The 14,224-nt window shown below is 37.0% G+C and overlaps 1 protein-coding gene and 1 pseudogene across 2 annotated transcripts in view; one reads left to right on the forward strand and one right to left on the reverse strand.

The window, feature by feature from the left end:
- The window catches only part of UACA (uveal autoantigen with coiled-coil domains and ankyrin repeats), an 86,121-nt gene that overhangs the window by 28,463 nt on the left and 43,434 nt on the right, over nt 1–14,224 (forward strand). The gene's annotated exons all lie outside the window — the stretch shown is intronic.
- On the reverse strand, nt 7,629–8,164 carry LOC147365237 (ubiquitin-conjugating enzyme E2 N pseudogene; annotated as a pseudogene).

Below are 14,224 nucleotides of genomic sequence, written 5' to 3' on the forward strand. Positions count from 1 at the left end.
CAAAAGAATGCCCTTCCTATAAGGGTTGTTCTTTCAGCCTTGGTTTTGGAGGGGCGTCTCAGGCTATTTCTACAGAGCTGACCCACAGTCTACAACATAATGTTAATAGGATATACAAGTTTGTTATTTTGAGAAACCACTGAAATTCGGAGGTAATTATTACAACAAAATGAACACTGCAGGAACTGGAACCAGAAGTAGGGTGCTACCTTCAGTACCAGTACCACCAAAAATAATAAAAATATATGATGTAGGCATGGAGGCCAGGGGGTGGGACATGGGACAGCAAGGAAACTGTAAGCGCAAACCACATAATGTAGTGGTAAACAAAAAGGTTAGGTGTAAAATATTAGACAACTTGGTGAAAAGACTGGAGTTGTGATTGGCATCTAAAGTGGGAGTATGTAAAAGTAAAGTGTTAGTTGCTCAGTAATGTTCAACTCGTTGCGACCCATGGGCTGTAGTCAGCCAGGCTCTGTCCAGAGGATTCTCCAGGCAAGAATACTGGAGTGGGTAGCTATTCCCTTCTCCTGGGGATCTTCTCAACCCAGGGATCAAATCCGGGTCTCCTGCATTACAGGTGGATTCTTTACCACTGAGCCACCAGGAAAACCCCATTATTGAATCAGGTAGGGTTCTCCAGAGAAATAGAATAGAAGATACTTATATATCTCTATCTCAAAGATATCTGTATCTAAGAGAGAGATACTTATTTACTTTAAGGAATTAGCCTACGTGAATATGGGATTGAAAAATCTGATGTAAGGCAGGCCAGCAGACTGGGAACTCAGGCAGGACTTCTGTGTTACAGCCATGAGGCAGGATTGCTTATTCTTTGGAAATTTTCAGATTTTGCTCTTTAGGTTTTCAAGTGATTGGATGAGGCCCTACCCCACATTATCAAGGGTTATCTCCTTTACCTCCTTTACCTGATTTCAGATGTTAATTACATCTACAAAATACCTTCATAGCAACATCTAGACTCATGTGCTGTTTTGAAGAGAGTGGAATATGAATACAGAAAGTACATTCTAATAAATCTCATGATAAGGCAGCAAACAAATTAGTTTGATCACAACTAATAAACTAGATGTATTTTGGCTGAAGATGTTTGAGCATCTAAAATAGTGGTTGGCAACTGTGGCCCACTGCTTGTTTTTTTATAAATGAAGTTTTATTGTAACACAGCAATACTTATTTTTTGTATATTGTCTGTGGCTGTTTTCATTCTGCAGTGACAGTTGAACAGTTATAAGAGAAACTGCATGGCTTGCAAACCCTGAAGTACTTACCATCTAGCCCTGTATAGAAAGTGCTTGCCAGTGCTTAAAGAGTACATAGAAATGCTGCTTGTGGTTCTTCTCTGTTATGGTTCATTCCTAGTTCAATATTTCCCTTCAAGTATGAATGTATACTTATTAAACGTTACAGTAGCAATGTTTTGTTGTTGAAAGCCACAGATTTTACTAGTTTCATAAAATTTAATAATTTCTTAATTTTTCTTTGCATGGACATTCAAATTTTCTCTTAGATCACTTGCTGAATTCAGTTTTTATGGATAAAATATATATGAATGCTGTTAGTTTTTAAATGAACACTTGTGTATCTTTGGGAATGAAGAGAAAGTACTTTTTGTACAAAATTTGGTCAGCTTCATATTATTACAGTTGCAGAATTCATTGTTTGTCTCTATTTTCCTTCTTTTAAGATGGTAAAAAGGTATATTTCTATGCCCAGCTCATCCCCCTTTTTTTAGATAATGGATTAAAAAAAAGTAAGCTATTTTTTAATTTGCTTCTTTATCTATAAAATGGAATCAGACTACAAGATACATTTGTTTGCCAGCCAAATAATAAGTTGCAGCTTTAGTAGGTAGAGAGAGTCTAGGTCCTGGATTCAGACAGCCCTTGGTTTAAATGTAGTGGTTTGAAACAACAGCTATTTTACTTGCTGCTGACTCCATAGGTCAGCAGTTTGGGCTGGGTTCCGCTGCTTGGTTGTTCCACTGGTCTTGTCTGGGATTACTCATGTGGCTGCCAAGTCATCTGGTAGTGCCTCTAAGGCTGGGTGGTCTAAGTTGGCCATGCTAATGTGTCTGGCAGTTTTTGCTAGATTGCATGACTGGGTGGTTGGGCTCTTCCTCTCGTAAGATCTCTCATGCTCTAGGAGGCTAGCTTGCTTACACTGTGTCAGAGCAGCCCCAGAGGGGAAGCTGCAAGGTCTCTTGAGACTTAGATTCAAAGTTCTACAAGATCACTTCTGCCACAGTTCAACTTGTCAAGTCCAGCCCAGATTTAAGGGATGAGGAAATAAATGCCATCTTTTGATGAGAATCATGGCAAAGTCATATTGCAAAGGATGGGTTTACAGGAGAGGAGGGAATTAATAGTAGCTGCCCAAGCTAACACCATCAGTTGCTTAGTTCCTTTATGCCCCGTTTGGAAAGTAGAAATAACAATGTGACTTAGAGAGTTTTTCTTATAGTGTAACAATTATGTCTGTAAAGCACTTCGAAGTATTTCTTAAAGAATTTTGAAATTGAATCTTTATTTTAAATGCTGTGTTTTATTATTGTATGCTTAAATATCATCAGAGTAGTCATTCGTCCTCATTATTAATTTTGTCATGTATTTTTAATGAAGAGAAACATATTAAGACTCATTGGGAACAAATCCTGTGTAAAATAACTGTGCAGGAAGAGTTAGGCATATATGTAGAACTATTATCTTTTTCATAGTTAAAAAGAAAAGCAGTTAACTTCTAATGTGTTTGTAAAAACATGTATTTTCTTATGACCCTCTGTCTACATATCTTTGTATTTCCAACTTTCAATTTTAAAAATACTGGCTAGTAGGGTAAGATTTATTATCAGTTTAATTCTCAAAGGGTCTTTTTAGTTCTAGCAAACATATTTTTATTTAGCTGTTTCTCTGCAAAGCCAAGAATAAATAGAAAACCAAAGAAACAAAAATATCTCTTTATTTTTCACTGTAGTCAAATAGCATCAGAGGCTCTTTTATAAGTGTATCTGTTTTGCTTTTTACTTCGTCAAGAATAAACATAGAATGTTTCCTAAATCTGTCCTGTTTTCAGACATTAGCAGAAATGTTTGTTAAAACTTACCAGAAGTATTACTGTGTTCTTTGGTGTGTGTAAGGTGGGGTAGGAGGCATAATAGACCCTTCTTGGTTTTTACCTTTATACTGAATAAAATTCACTCATGACACTTAGATGTTAGAACTAATTTGAATACATTTTTCTCTAAAATTTTCTCGGGAGAAATTTTTCTCCCAAATAACCAATTGCTTAGCATTTTAAAGGGGATCTTAAATAAGATCTTTTATATCCAGCCTAAGAGCTCTATTCTTGTATGATACACATTTATAATTTGTTGTGTTCAAGATCTGTGTATATATTTACTTTAGAATTTGACGCTTCTTCTGTTACCAGAAGAATGTTAAAATAAAACAGGAAGGGTGAAATATGTAATATTATGAAAAAAATGATACATATTAAAATCGGAGAGGCAATTTCCTATCTATTTTAAACAACCTGTTTTGGGCCCCTAGACAGCTCTAATAAAGGAGCAAATACCTGCAATAGTTCGTGGTAGACAGTCTGGTATTTATACGACAGACTAGAATAGAATCAAACGGAGTGGTCAGGAAATCTTATCAAGGCAGTGCTGAGTCTTTTAGACTGTAGTTTGTTTAAAGTTATTTTATTTATTTATTTATTTTTAAAATTTTATAGCATCTTCAGTATTTAAGATGTTAGATTTGTTATTTAAGTAATAGTAATAATTATTGTTGATTTTTCTTGACATTTTTATGTAGAGAAATTCAGGAAAGCAGGATTTAGCCTGTTAATGTCTTGGTCAGAAAAATGGTTGACAGGATAAATTTTCCCCTTCCTCTAATTGTTCCAGTGAGTCCTGACTAAATAGTGCTTTCAGATGACATAGTGGAAGACTTGAGTAGATAAGATGGGGCCTAATTAAATAAGGAAAAGGAAAAATCAGAAAGGGAAGAGAGCCTGGCATCTAGGAGAAAGATACTGGATGCACAGCTTTTGTTTTCCTGTTTTATTTTAACATTCTCTTTTTTTTTTTTCTTTTTCTGTTATGTAAGATCTAACTTGCTGTTATATAAGAAAGAAGAGTAAATAACCTTTGGACTAAATGGAATGGGGGAAATATTTCTAACTATCATCAATCCAGTGAACTGTAGAACAGTTCTTAATTGTGCAGCCTAATCTTCAAGGAATGTTTATGCTTCATGAGCTTTGCTTTCTGCTGTTCGCTCCATTTTCAGTTGGGGCTTGTCTTGGGTTTAGTAATGAGAATGGTGATAATTGTAGTGTACTGTGGAAGCCTTAAACTCATTGAGTTATGTACTTTAAATATGTACTGCTTTTTACATGTCAATTATACTTTAATAAAGTGGTTTAAAAAAGAGAGATTTTGGCTGTCTTATTCACTTCTATATCTCTGGTGCCATGCCTGACATATATTAGGTGCTTCATTGAAGTTTGTGTATGCAAATATGGAAGTTTTTATTTTTTTGATGTAAAGGACATCTAAGTTTCTGAGGCTTAAATTTTTAAAAGACACTTGCTTTTTACATCAAAGATTTATTTTCAGATGATTTGAGAAGTTGAAATTTCTTAATTAGTAGAAACCAGTGGACAGGTCTAACAAAAGAATTCTCTAATCATTCTGCAGCTAACTGCAATTGCCTTATACAGAATCCCATAATCTCCCAGTGACTCAGTTTCTGCATATATAATATGAGAATCAGTTAGCATTTCAATATGAGGAGGCTGAAGGAGTTAGTGGGGATAACACTATTCAGGGATTTGTAGACATGAGCATAGCCTGGTGTGCTACAGTCCATGAGGTTGCAAAGAGTCGGACATGACTAAGCAACTGAACAACAACAGGACATGAAGGAATTTGTTTTTCTCCTCCAAGAATAGGAAACTACTGAAAGATTTTCAGTGAGGTGGCAGAGGGCGTTTGAAAGGGAGTGGTGGTGGTGTGATTTGGTGTGCATTCTGAAAATCCCTTTGGCTACAGTGTGGAGAATACAAGGGAAGGGGCTGGAATGAATCTGGACAGACTGTTTAGGAAATTAATGCAGTAATCCTGGTGAAGGATGGTGCTGACTTGAAGTAGGGTGATGTTGATTGACATGGAGCTGAGCAGTTGGATTTGAATAATGGGGAGGTACTCATCTCACACGCTAGTAAAGTAATGCTCAAAATTCTCCAAGCCAGGCTTCAGCAATACGTGAACCGTGAACTTCCTGATGTTCAAGCTGGTTTTAGAAAAGGCAGAGAAACCTGAGATCAAATTGCCAACATCCCCTGGATCATCAAAAAAGCAAGAGAGTTCCAGAAAAACATCTATTTCTGCTTTATTGACTATGCCAAAGCCTTTGACTGTGTGGATCACAATAAACTGTGGAAAATTCTGAAAGAGATGGGAATACCAGACCACCTGACCAACCTCTTGAGAAACCTATATGCAGGTCAGGAAGCAACAGTTAGAACTGGACACGGAATAACAGACTGGTTCCAAACAGGAAAAGGAGTACGTCAAGGCTGTATACTGTCACCCTGCTTATTTAACTTATATGCAGAGTACATCGTAAGAAACTCTGGGCTGGAAGAAGCACAAGCTGGAATCAAGATGGCTGGGAGAACTATCAATAACCTCAGATATGCAGATGACACCACCCTTATGCCAGAAAGTGAAGAGGAACTCAAAAGCCTCTTGATGAAAGTGAAAGAAGAGAGTGAAAAAGTTGGCTTAAGGCTCAACATTCAGAAAACTAAGATCATGGTATCTGGCCCCATCACTTCATGGGAAATAGATGGGGAAACAGTGGAAACAGTGTCAGACTTTATTTTTTTGGGCTCCAAAATCACTGCAGATGGTGACTGCAGCCATGAAATTAAAAGACGCTTACTCCTTGGAAGGAAAGTTATGACCAACCTAGATAGCGTTTTGAAAAGCAGAGACATTATTTTGCCAACAAAGGTCCGTCTAGTCAAGGCTATGGTTTTTCCAGTGGTCATGTATGGATGTGAGAGTTGGACTGTGAAGAAAGCTGAGCGCCGAAGAATTGGTGCTTTTGAACTGTGGTGTTGGAGAAGACTCTTGAGAGTCCCTTGAACTTCAAGGAGATCCAACCAGTCCATTCTAAAGGTGATCAGTCCTGGGTGTTCTTTGGAAGGAATGATGCTAAAGTTGAAACTCCAGTACTTTGGCCACCTCATGCGAAGAGTTGACTCATTGGAAAAGACTCTGATGCTGGGAGGGATTGGGGGCAGGAGGAGAAGGGGACAACAGAGGATGAGATGACTGGATGGCATCACCGACTCGATGGACGTGAGTCTGAGTGAACTCCGGGAGTTGGTGATGGACAGGGAGGCCTGGCGTGCTACAATCCATGGGGTCGCAAAGAGTTGGACACGGCTGAGCGACTGAACTGAACTGAAAGTCTCTGAGATTTGGTGCCAGGGGAACAAGGAGGGTCTGGTGTCAAGACTCATCTCTATATTTCTGTCTTGTACAACTAGATGGATAATAGTATCATTTACTGTGTTAGTGAAAGTTGGAGTAAGATCAAGTTTCAGGAGGAAGAACATGTTTATAGTTTGAAACATTGAGGTACTTTTAAGACACTGAAGAGGGATTGTCAAGAAGAAATTTGAATATGTGGGCCTGAAGCTTAGAGAAGCCTGGGTTGCAGATGTGTATATGGCAGTCGTATGTGAACAGATTTTTTAATTACAATATGATGAAGTGCTTTGTCTACAAGTTGTGTTTAATTTTCTAATTTGTGGTGTTATTTCAAACCTGGTGATTTTTCTACTCATCTTTTTTTTTTAATTTTAATTTTTTTAGAATGACAGAAAATATTTTACTAAAACATAAGATTTACAAAAGTTTCCAGACAAGCCACACAAAATGATCACAAGGTTTTTCTTGAAGGGAGAATTCTACACTTGACAGGAAGGTCACAGTGTTACTAATAAGGGCTGTGATATTTGTTTAATGTTTCCATTTTAGTTCAAATGATAGAGCTTGTCCATCTACAGTGTCTAAATAAAGTTAGACTTGGCTGGAGAGCATATTCTAAAAAACTGGCTAGCTGTTTTTACCCAATGCAGTTAGATCACCATAAGACGGGAGAAAGGAACACATTAAATAAACTAAAACTACCTTCTCCCTCACCAAAAAAAAGTATAACACCCGCACCCCTGCTGCTAACCCTGACCACCACCTTTATTCACAGTGCTTTCTATTTAAACCATGATGGGGGAAATGAGTAAAAGCAGAGAGGGGTCACTGCTTTTGAATGTTTCACAACATCCAGATAATACTTGTAGCCTCTACTCAGGCTTTACAACAGTGAATCAGGGCAAGACATAGACTTGCTAATGTGTATTTAATCACCAAAGGACTGAACCTGTCTAGGCTTTTATTCTGTAATGTTTTTAAGACTGTGTCCATTAAATGCAAACAAAAAAGGAAGACGTCTTGGCAGAACAGAAGTCATGCAGACTTGATGATCGGATCAATGTAAATATTATTCATGGCATATAGCCTAGTCCATGCTCTAGCTGTTTCTATGGCTTGGGCTTCGTTGGCCTTCCAGTGCTCTTATACTGTTTGCTAATGGATTATCTGGTTTGGAAGCACTTAACAAAGCCAGGATCCATGGCAGAACTGTTCATATGGCAGTGCTGGGGACCACCTATTCAAAATATCTAAACATATTCTTCCCAGCTTGTCTACATTAGGATGATAAATTTTGGTTATAAAATGTACTTTAGGGGCTGTCATTGGGTACTCTTCTGGAAGGAATAGCTCAAGTTTAAAAGTCCCTCCCTCAAAGGGGGAATCCTGTGGGCCAGCAGCGACCACATGAAAATAACAGGCATTGCTTTTCTCTGGTTCTGCTTTATGCCAGGAACTGGTTCTGCCAGCAGATGCTGGGTTTCCTTGATAATCTTGTGGGGCAGCCCGGCCATCTTGTTAGATCCTGAGTTCGGCCTCTGATCTTGTCTCCCTACTCATCTTTTAGTAGGTAGTTTACTAAACTATCTACTTTTTTTCCTACAATTTTTTTTTTTTTTTCTGATTTTCTCTCTTTGGAACTATTTCTATACCTTCCATGTAATTAATGTAGTATTACAGCAGGGAGAATCCCATAGACAGAGGAACCTGGCAGGCAACAGTCCATGGGGTCATAAAGAGTCAGACACAACTGAGCATCTGAGCATAGAACATAGATGGCAGTGTATTATGATTATTTGCATGTTTACATATGTATCTGTCTTTTTCATATTGTGAGAGCAATTGAAGAAAATAACTGGGTTTTATTCCTGTGAATTGCCTGAGGCCAGGTCTCATGTATGTTTTGTTCCCTATTTTATATCCTGCACCTGACTTGTGGCATAGCACATACCAAATGATAATGTGTATTTAAATCCTGAGTCGAGTATTTAAATATATCCCTTTACACATAATGCTTGGTAAATTTTTACTGAACAAAATAAATTATCCCATTTTCTGACAGTTATTCAGTATTTTAGAGATGAAAGACAAAACTCCTTTGCTGCTTCTCCTTATCTGTGTTAGCGGTTTTTGACTTGGAGTTCTTGGATTCCATATTTGTAGAGAGATCAGTGATCCTCCAAAAATAAATGTAAATTATTTTGATTATGTGCTTATATATACATTTAAAAAGAGTGTCCATTCCTTTCATCTCATTCTTGAAGGGGTCTGCGACACTAGAATGATCAACAACTGTGAATTAGTTTAGCATGTCTTTTTCTTGGTTTTAAGCAGTTTCTATGAAAGTTTTGTGGTAATCTGTGAAAGTTTTCTGTATGTTTCTCTTTTGGATAATGCATCTAAAATGGCCTTTAGGCTAAAACTGGTCTTTAAATAATATTACCTGTGACCTATTGAGTCTACCCCTTAAATATATAAATACTTTATATGAATTTGCATATATTTTAAAGTCTACTTGCTTATTTGCTTCTATAAAGTTCTTCTCAAGAGACCTTCTTTCCTAAATATTGAATAAATGAAGCAACTGTTGGACTCATTTATGTTTAAAAATCTTAACCAGACCTTTTAACAGAGAAGAAATTAGAGGTTAGTATACAAAATTTTTAGTAATTTTTTTTCTGTGTGGTGGAATTTCTATTTTTATATGTAAAGTTAAATGTATTACAAATTTTCTACATTAGATATGTATTATGTAAACATTTTTAAAATTTCATTTAATTTCTGAAAAGTTATGAATTTGCAGTTGATGCTAGTATGAGGAAATCACTGTTGAAACTTTTAAGTGATTTTCTTTATGGTGATTTAGTGTTTAAAGGTATCATCTATTTAGGTCTACCTAGAATCTTTGTGTTAGAATGTTTTATTTATTCTCTAGAAACAACTGTATTTTGATTTTTAGATGTGTTGGCTTGGTACATTCTGAGTTTAATGAATAGCTTCTTTTCAAACAGTACAGTACTGAAGTACAGAAACATTTATTATAATATGTGGTAAATTCTTAATGCTTTAAAAAAAAAACTGCTTCTTTTCAGAATCCTTTCATTCAGTAGCACAGGACTCATCTTGTAAGTATATGGCTGTGAATGAAAATGGCTTCATTTTAATCCAGAGAGGACTGAGTGGAAAGGATATACTGTGTTTCCTGCCAAATTAATGAATCAGTGAAGGGCCTTGGTGAGAGGCATGTTAAAAAATTTATACATCAACCACATTTATTGGACCAAGTGTCAAAAGTGCATGAACCAGAAGTTGAGAGAATAGTTTAGCCTAGTGAACCCCTGATGAACCTGTAACTCAGCTTTAACAATTATTGACCTGTGGTCAATCTCATTTCATCTCTATCTTCACCCTCTTAATTTTGTTTTTAAAAGTTTATTAATTAATGTAAATCATGGTAATGATATTGTGAGACTGCATTCCTTTTGTTTTCTTTTGAATTGTGGTAAAAAGCACAGACAGTTTACCATCTTAACCATTTTTAAGTGAACATGTCAGTCGTGTTAAGTATATTCACACTGTTGTGCAAATTATCATCAGAAAATTTTCACCTTATAAATCTAAAATACACCCATTAAATAACAACTCCCCATTTCCCTCTTTCCCCAGATCCATTCTATGTTTTGTTTCTCTGAATTTGACCACTTTGGATACCTCATAAGTGGAATCATAGAGTATTTGTCTTTGGAGGGCTGAAGTTTATTTCACTTAGCATAATGTCAAGATTCATCTGTGGTGTAATACGTGAAGAATTTCCTTCCTTTTTATGCCTGATTCCTATTCCATTGCACGTATATACCACATTTTGTTTATCAGTTCACCCATCAATGGACATTTGCGTTGCTTCCACCTCTTGGCTATTGTGAATAATGCTGCAGTGAACATGGGCGTGCAGATCCCTCTTTGAGACTCTACTTTCAATCCATTCAGATATATACCCAGAAAAAGGATTAGTGGATTGTGTGGTTCTATTTTTAATTTTTTGAGGAATCTTCATCTCGTTTTCTGTAGTGGTTACACTGTGTTCATTCCCACCAACTGTGGGAAGGGTTCAGATTTCTCTACCATCTATGGGAAGGGTTCAGATTTCTCCACATTCTTAGCAGAACTTACCATTTCCTAATTTTTTGATCGTAGCCATTCCAATGGGCGTGAAGTGATATCTTATTACGATTTGATTTGTATTTCTAATTTAAGGATGTTTAACATCTTTTTATATGCTTATTGGTCATTCATATATCATCTTTGGAGAAAGGTCTAATTTAACTCCTTTGCCCATTTTTAATTGGGTTATTTGTTTCTTTATAATTGAGTTACAGTTCTTTATATAGTCTCCTTATTAACTGTTTATCAGATACATGATTTGGAAATACTTTCTCATTCTTTGTCTTTCATACGGGAGTTTTTAAGTTGGATCTAGTTCCAGTTTTGCTTTTGTTGCCTGTGCTTTTGTTGTCATATATAAGAAATTACTGTTAAATCCAAAGTCATAAAGCTTTTCCCTGTATTTTCTTTTAGGAGTTTTATGTTTGAATGTTAAATTTAGGTCTTTAAATTTAGTCTTTAATCATTTTGAATTAAGTTTTCTATATGGTGTAAGGTAAGGGTCCATCTTCATTCTTTTGCACGTGGATATCCAGTTTTCTCAACAGAAATTGTTGAAGAGACTGTCCTTTCACCGTCAACTGGTCTTACACCCTTGTTGAAGATCATTTGACCTTATATATTAGGGTTTATTTCTGGTCCTTTATTCTACTTCATAGATCTGTGCTGTGTGTGTTCTTAGTCGCTCAGTTGTGTCTGACTCTTAGCCACCCCATGGACTGTAGCCCACCAGGCTCCTCTGTTCATGGGGATCTGCAGGCAAGAATACTGGAGTGGGTTGCCATGTCCTCCTCCAGGGGATCTTCCCAACCCAGGGATCAAACCCAGGTCTCCTGCATTGCAGGCGGATTCTTTACTGTCTGAGCCCCCAGGGAAGCCCAATGAGCTATGTATCTGTTCTCATGACAGTACCATACTGTTTTGATTACTGTAACCTTGTAGCATGCTTTGAAATCAGAACATGTGAGACCTCAAACTTTTTCAAGATTATTTGGCTATTTAGGTTCCCTTGAAAGTCAATATGAATTTTAAGATAAATTTTTCTATTTCTGAAAAAAAAAATGCCTTTGGAATTTTGATAGAGATTATATTGAATCTGTGAATTGCTTTGAGTAGTATTGACATTAATGATAGTAAATCTTCCAGTCTAACATGAACTGTCTTTTCATTTATTTGTTATCTTCTCTAATTTCTTTCAGCAATGTTTTGTAGTTTTTGGTATACAAGTCTTTCACTTTATTGGTTTAGTCCTAATTATTGTATTATTTTTGATGCTATTATAAGTGGAATTGTTTTCTTAGTTTCATTTCTGGATTACTCCTTGTTAGTGTATATAGAAGCATAATTGTTGTGTGTTGCTTTTTTATCCTGTAATTGTGCTGAATTCATTGATTAGGTCTAAATTTTTTATTCTTGTGGAATTTTTAGGATTTTCTGCATATAACATCAAGTTCCCAGGTGGCTCAATGATAAAGAATCTGCCTGCCAATACAGGAGACCTGGGTTCAATCCTTGGTCAGGAAGATCCCCTGGAGAAGGAAATGGCAACCCACTCCAGGATTCATTCCTGGGAAATCCCATGGACAGAGGAGCCTGGCGGGCTACAGTCCATGGGGTTGCAAAAGAGTCAGATATAACTTAACAACTAAACAACAAAGAGCAACATATACCATCATGTCGTCTGCAAACAGAATAATTTTACTTCTCCCTTTCCAATTTGAATGCCTTTTGTTTCCTTTTTTTGTCTAATTGTTCTGGGTAGAACTTCTAATACTTTGTTGAATAAAAATAGTGATAGTGAGCATCCTTATTTTGTTCCTGATGGTAGAGGAAGTGTTTCACCATTGGATATGATGATACCTATGTGCTTTTCACATATAACTATTATTATGTTGAGGTAATTTCCTTCTTTTTTTATGATTTAGTTATCTTTGGCTTTGCTGGGTCTTCATTGCTGTATGGGCTTTTCTCTAGTTGCAGTGTAAGGGCTTCTCATCGCCATGGCTTCTCTTGTGAGCACGGGCATGCAGGATTCAGTAGTTGTGGCTCCTGGGCTCTAGAGCATGAGCTCAATAGTTGTGGCATATAGGCTTAGTTGCTTCATGGCCATGTGGGATTTTCCCAGACCAGGGATTGAATCCATGTCTCCTGCATTGGTATATGTGGTGTCATGGTGTATAATCCTTTCCATGTGCTGTTGAATTCAGTCTGTTCCCCTGATTATTTTGATTATTTTTGAAGTAAATACCAGAAATAGGAAGTAGGCTAATAAATGGGTAAACATATGATATGCTGGCAGATACTGGTAAGTATTATGAAGATGGATGAACCAGGGCCGAAAGATAAAGAGCGGCAAGGCTAGCATGGGGCTAGTGCTGTAGATACAGTATTTGAGAAGTTCTCTGAGGAAGTGGTATTTAAGAACTAGAATGAAGGTAAGGGAAGAACCTTATTGGCACAGGGGACAGCAGAGGTGGGAATTTGTCTTGAGCTCTTGGGAAATAGCTGAGAAGGAGAGAGAGAGTAGGAAAAGGAGATTGAGAAACAGAGGAGGTTCAGGATATCCACAGTGTAGGAGGGTCCATCATCCTGTCTCCTGAGCCTTAGTTATTACAGAAGACAGCTCCATATATAGCTGTTATTACTCCTTGCAGATTTCCCCCTTTCTTTCTATTTGCTTTGCCTTTGCTGTCCTATTTCTAGAAAGGATGTGCTTGCTTTGTTAACCAAAGGATGGGGCCTGAGTTCTATCCCACCCAGATTTCCTCTGAAGAAGGGTGAAATGGAGTGGGCAGAGTCTCTGGGTCCAGCCAAGAATCCATTGTGATGTCTAACGTGATTTGGGGGGAAAAAAAAGTTGTTTCAAAAATAATACATGATGGCATATGATCTTATATATCTCAGAATATGTGCCTAATATTTCGCATGGTAGAAAATGGCTTTCTTGATGATATTCGTAACAGAGTTTAGCTGGCGGCATGCTCTGCAGTGTAGCCCTTGCCTCCTTCCTGTACACAGTTGTATTGGGCGGTTTTTCATTCCCATGGAATGGTTTTCCCAAATCTGACTTTTTGGAGGAAGTGTAAATTACTCTTGTGCCAATGCGGGAACTAGAACAGAAACAATCCCTGGAGCTTGTGGAAATTTGTCACCGTCCTTGATAATGTAAGGGATGTTGTAGTACAAGCAGGTAAAACATCAGGAGGAGGACGTGGAGAGGTTGTTTACTTTGTCCCCAAGTGGAGTTTTATTTACAGTCTAGCTCAGTGGTTAATATGCATTTGCTTCCTTTAATATTTAATCATCTTATTTGTTTTTTAAAATCCCTGAATCCAGATAATTTGATTTTCCACTGATAAAATATTTACTTGCTATATCAGGCAGGGTGCTAAACTTGGAAATTAAGAGCAGTGAGTTAAATTTAAAATTTGTTGAAAAGTATTCATCATAATGCAGACTATTTAATGTCTTGGCAGTGCCTCGCTCTTCTCATTTAACATGTTAGGAGACAGACTGGCAGCAGTTGTAAGCTGA

Source organism: Bos grunniens, chromosome 10 (assembly GCF_055505025.1).
Source record: "Bos grunniens cultivar Pamir isolate PY7600 chromosome 10, Bosgru_T2T1.0, whole genome shotgun sequence".
Lineage (NCBI taxonomy): Eukaryota > Metazoa > Chordata > Mammalia > Artiodactyla > Bovidae > Bos > Bos grunniens.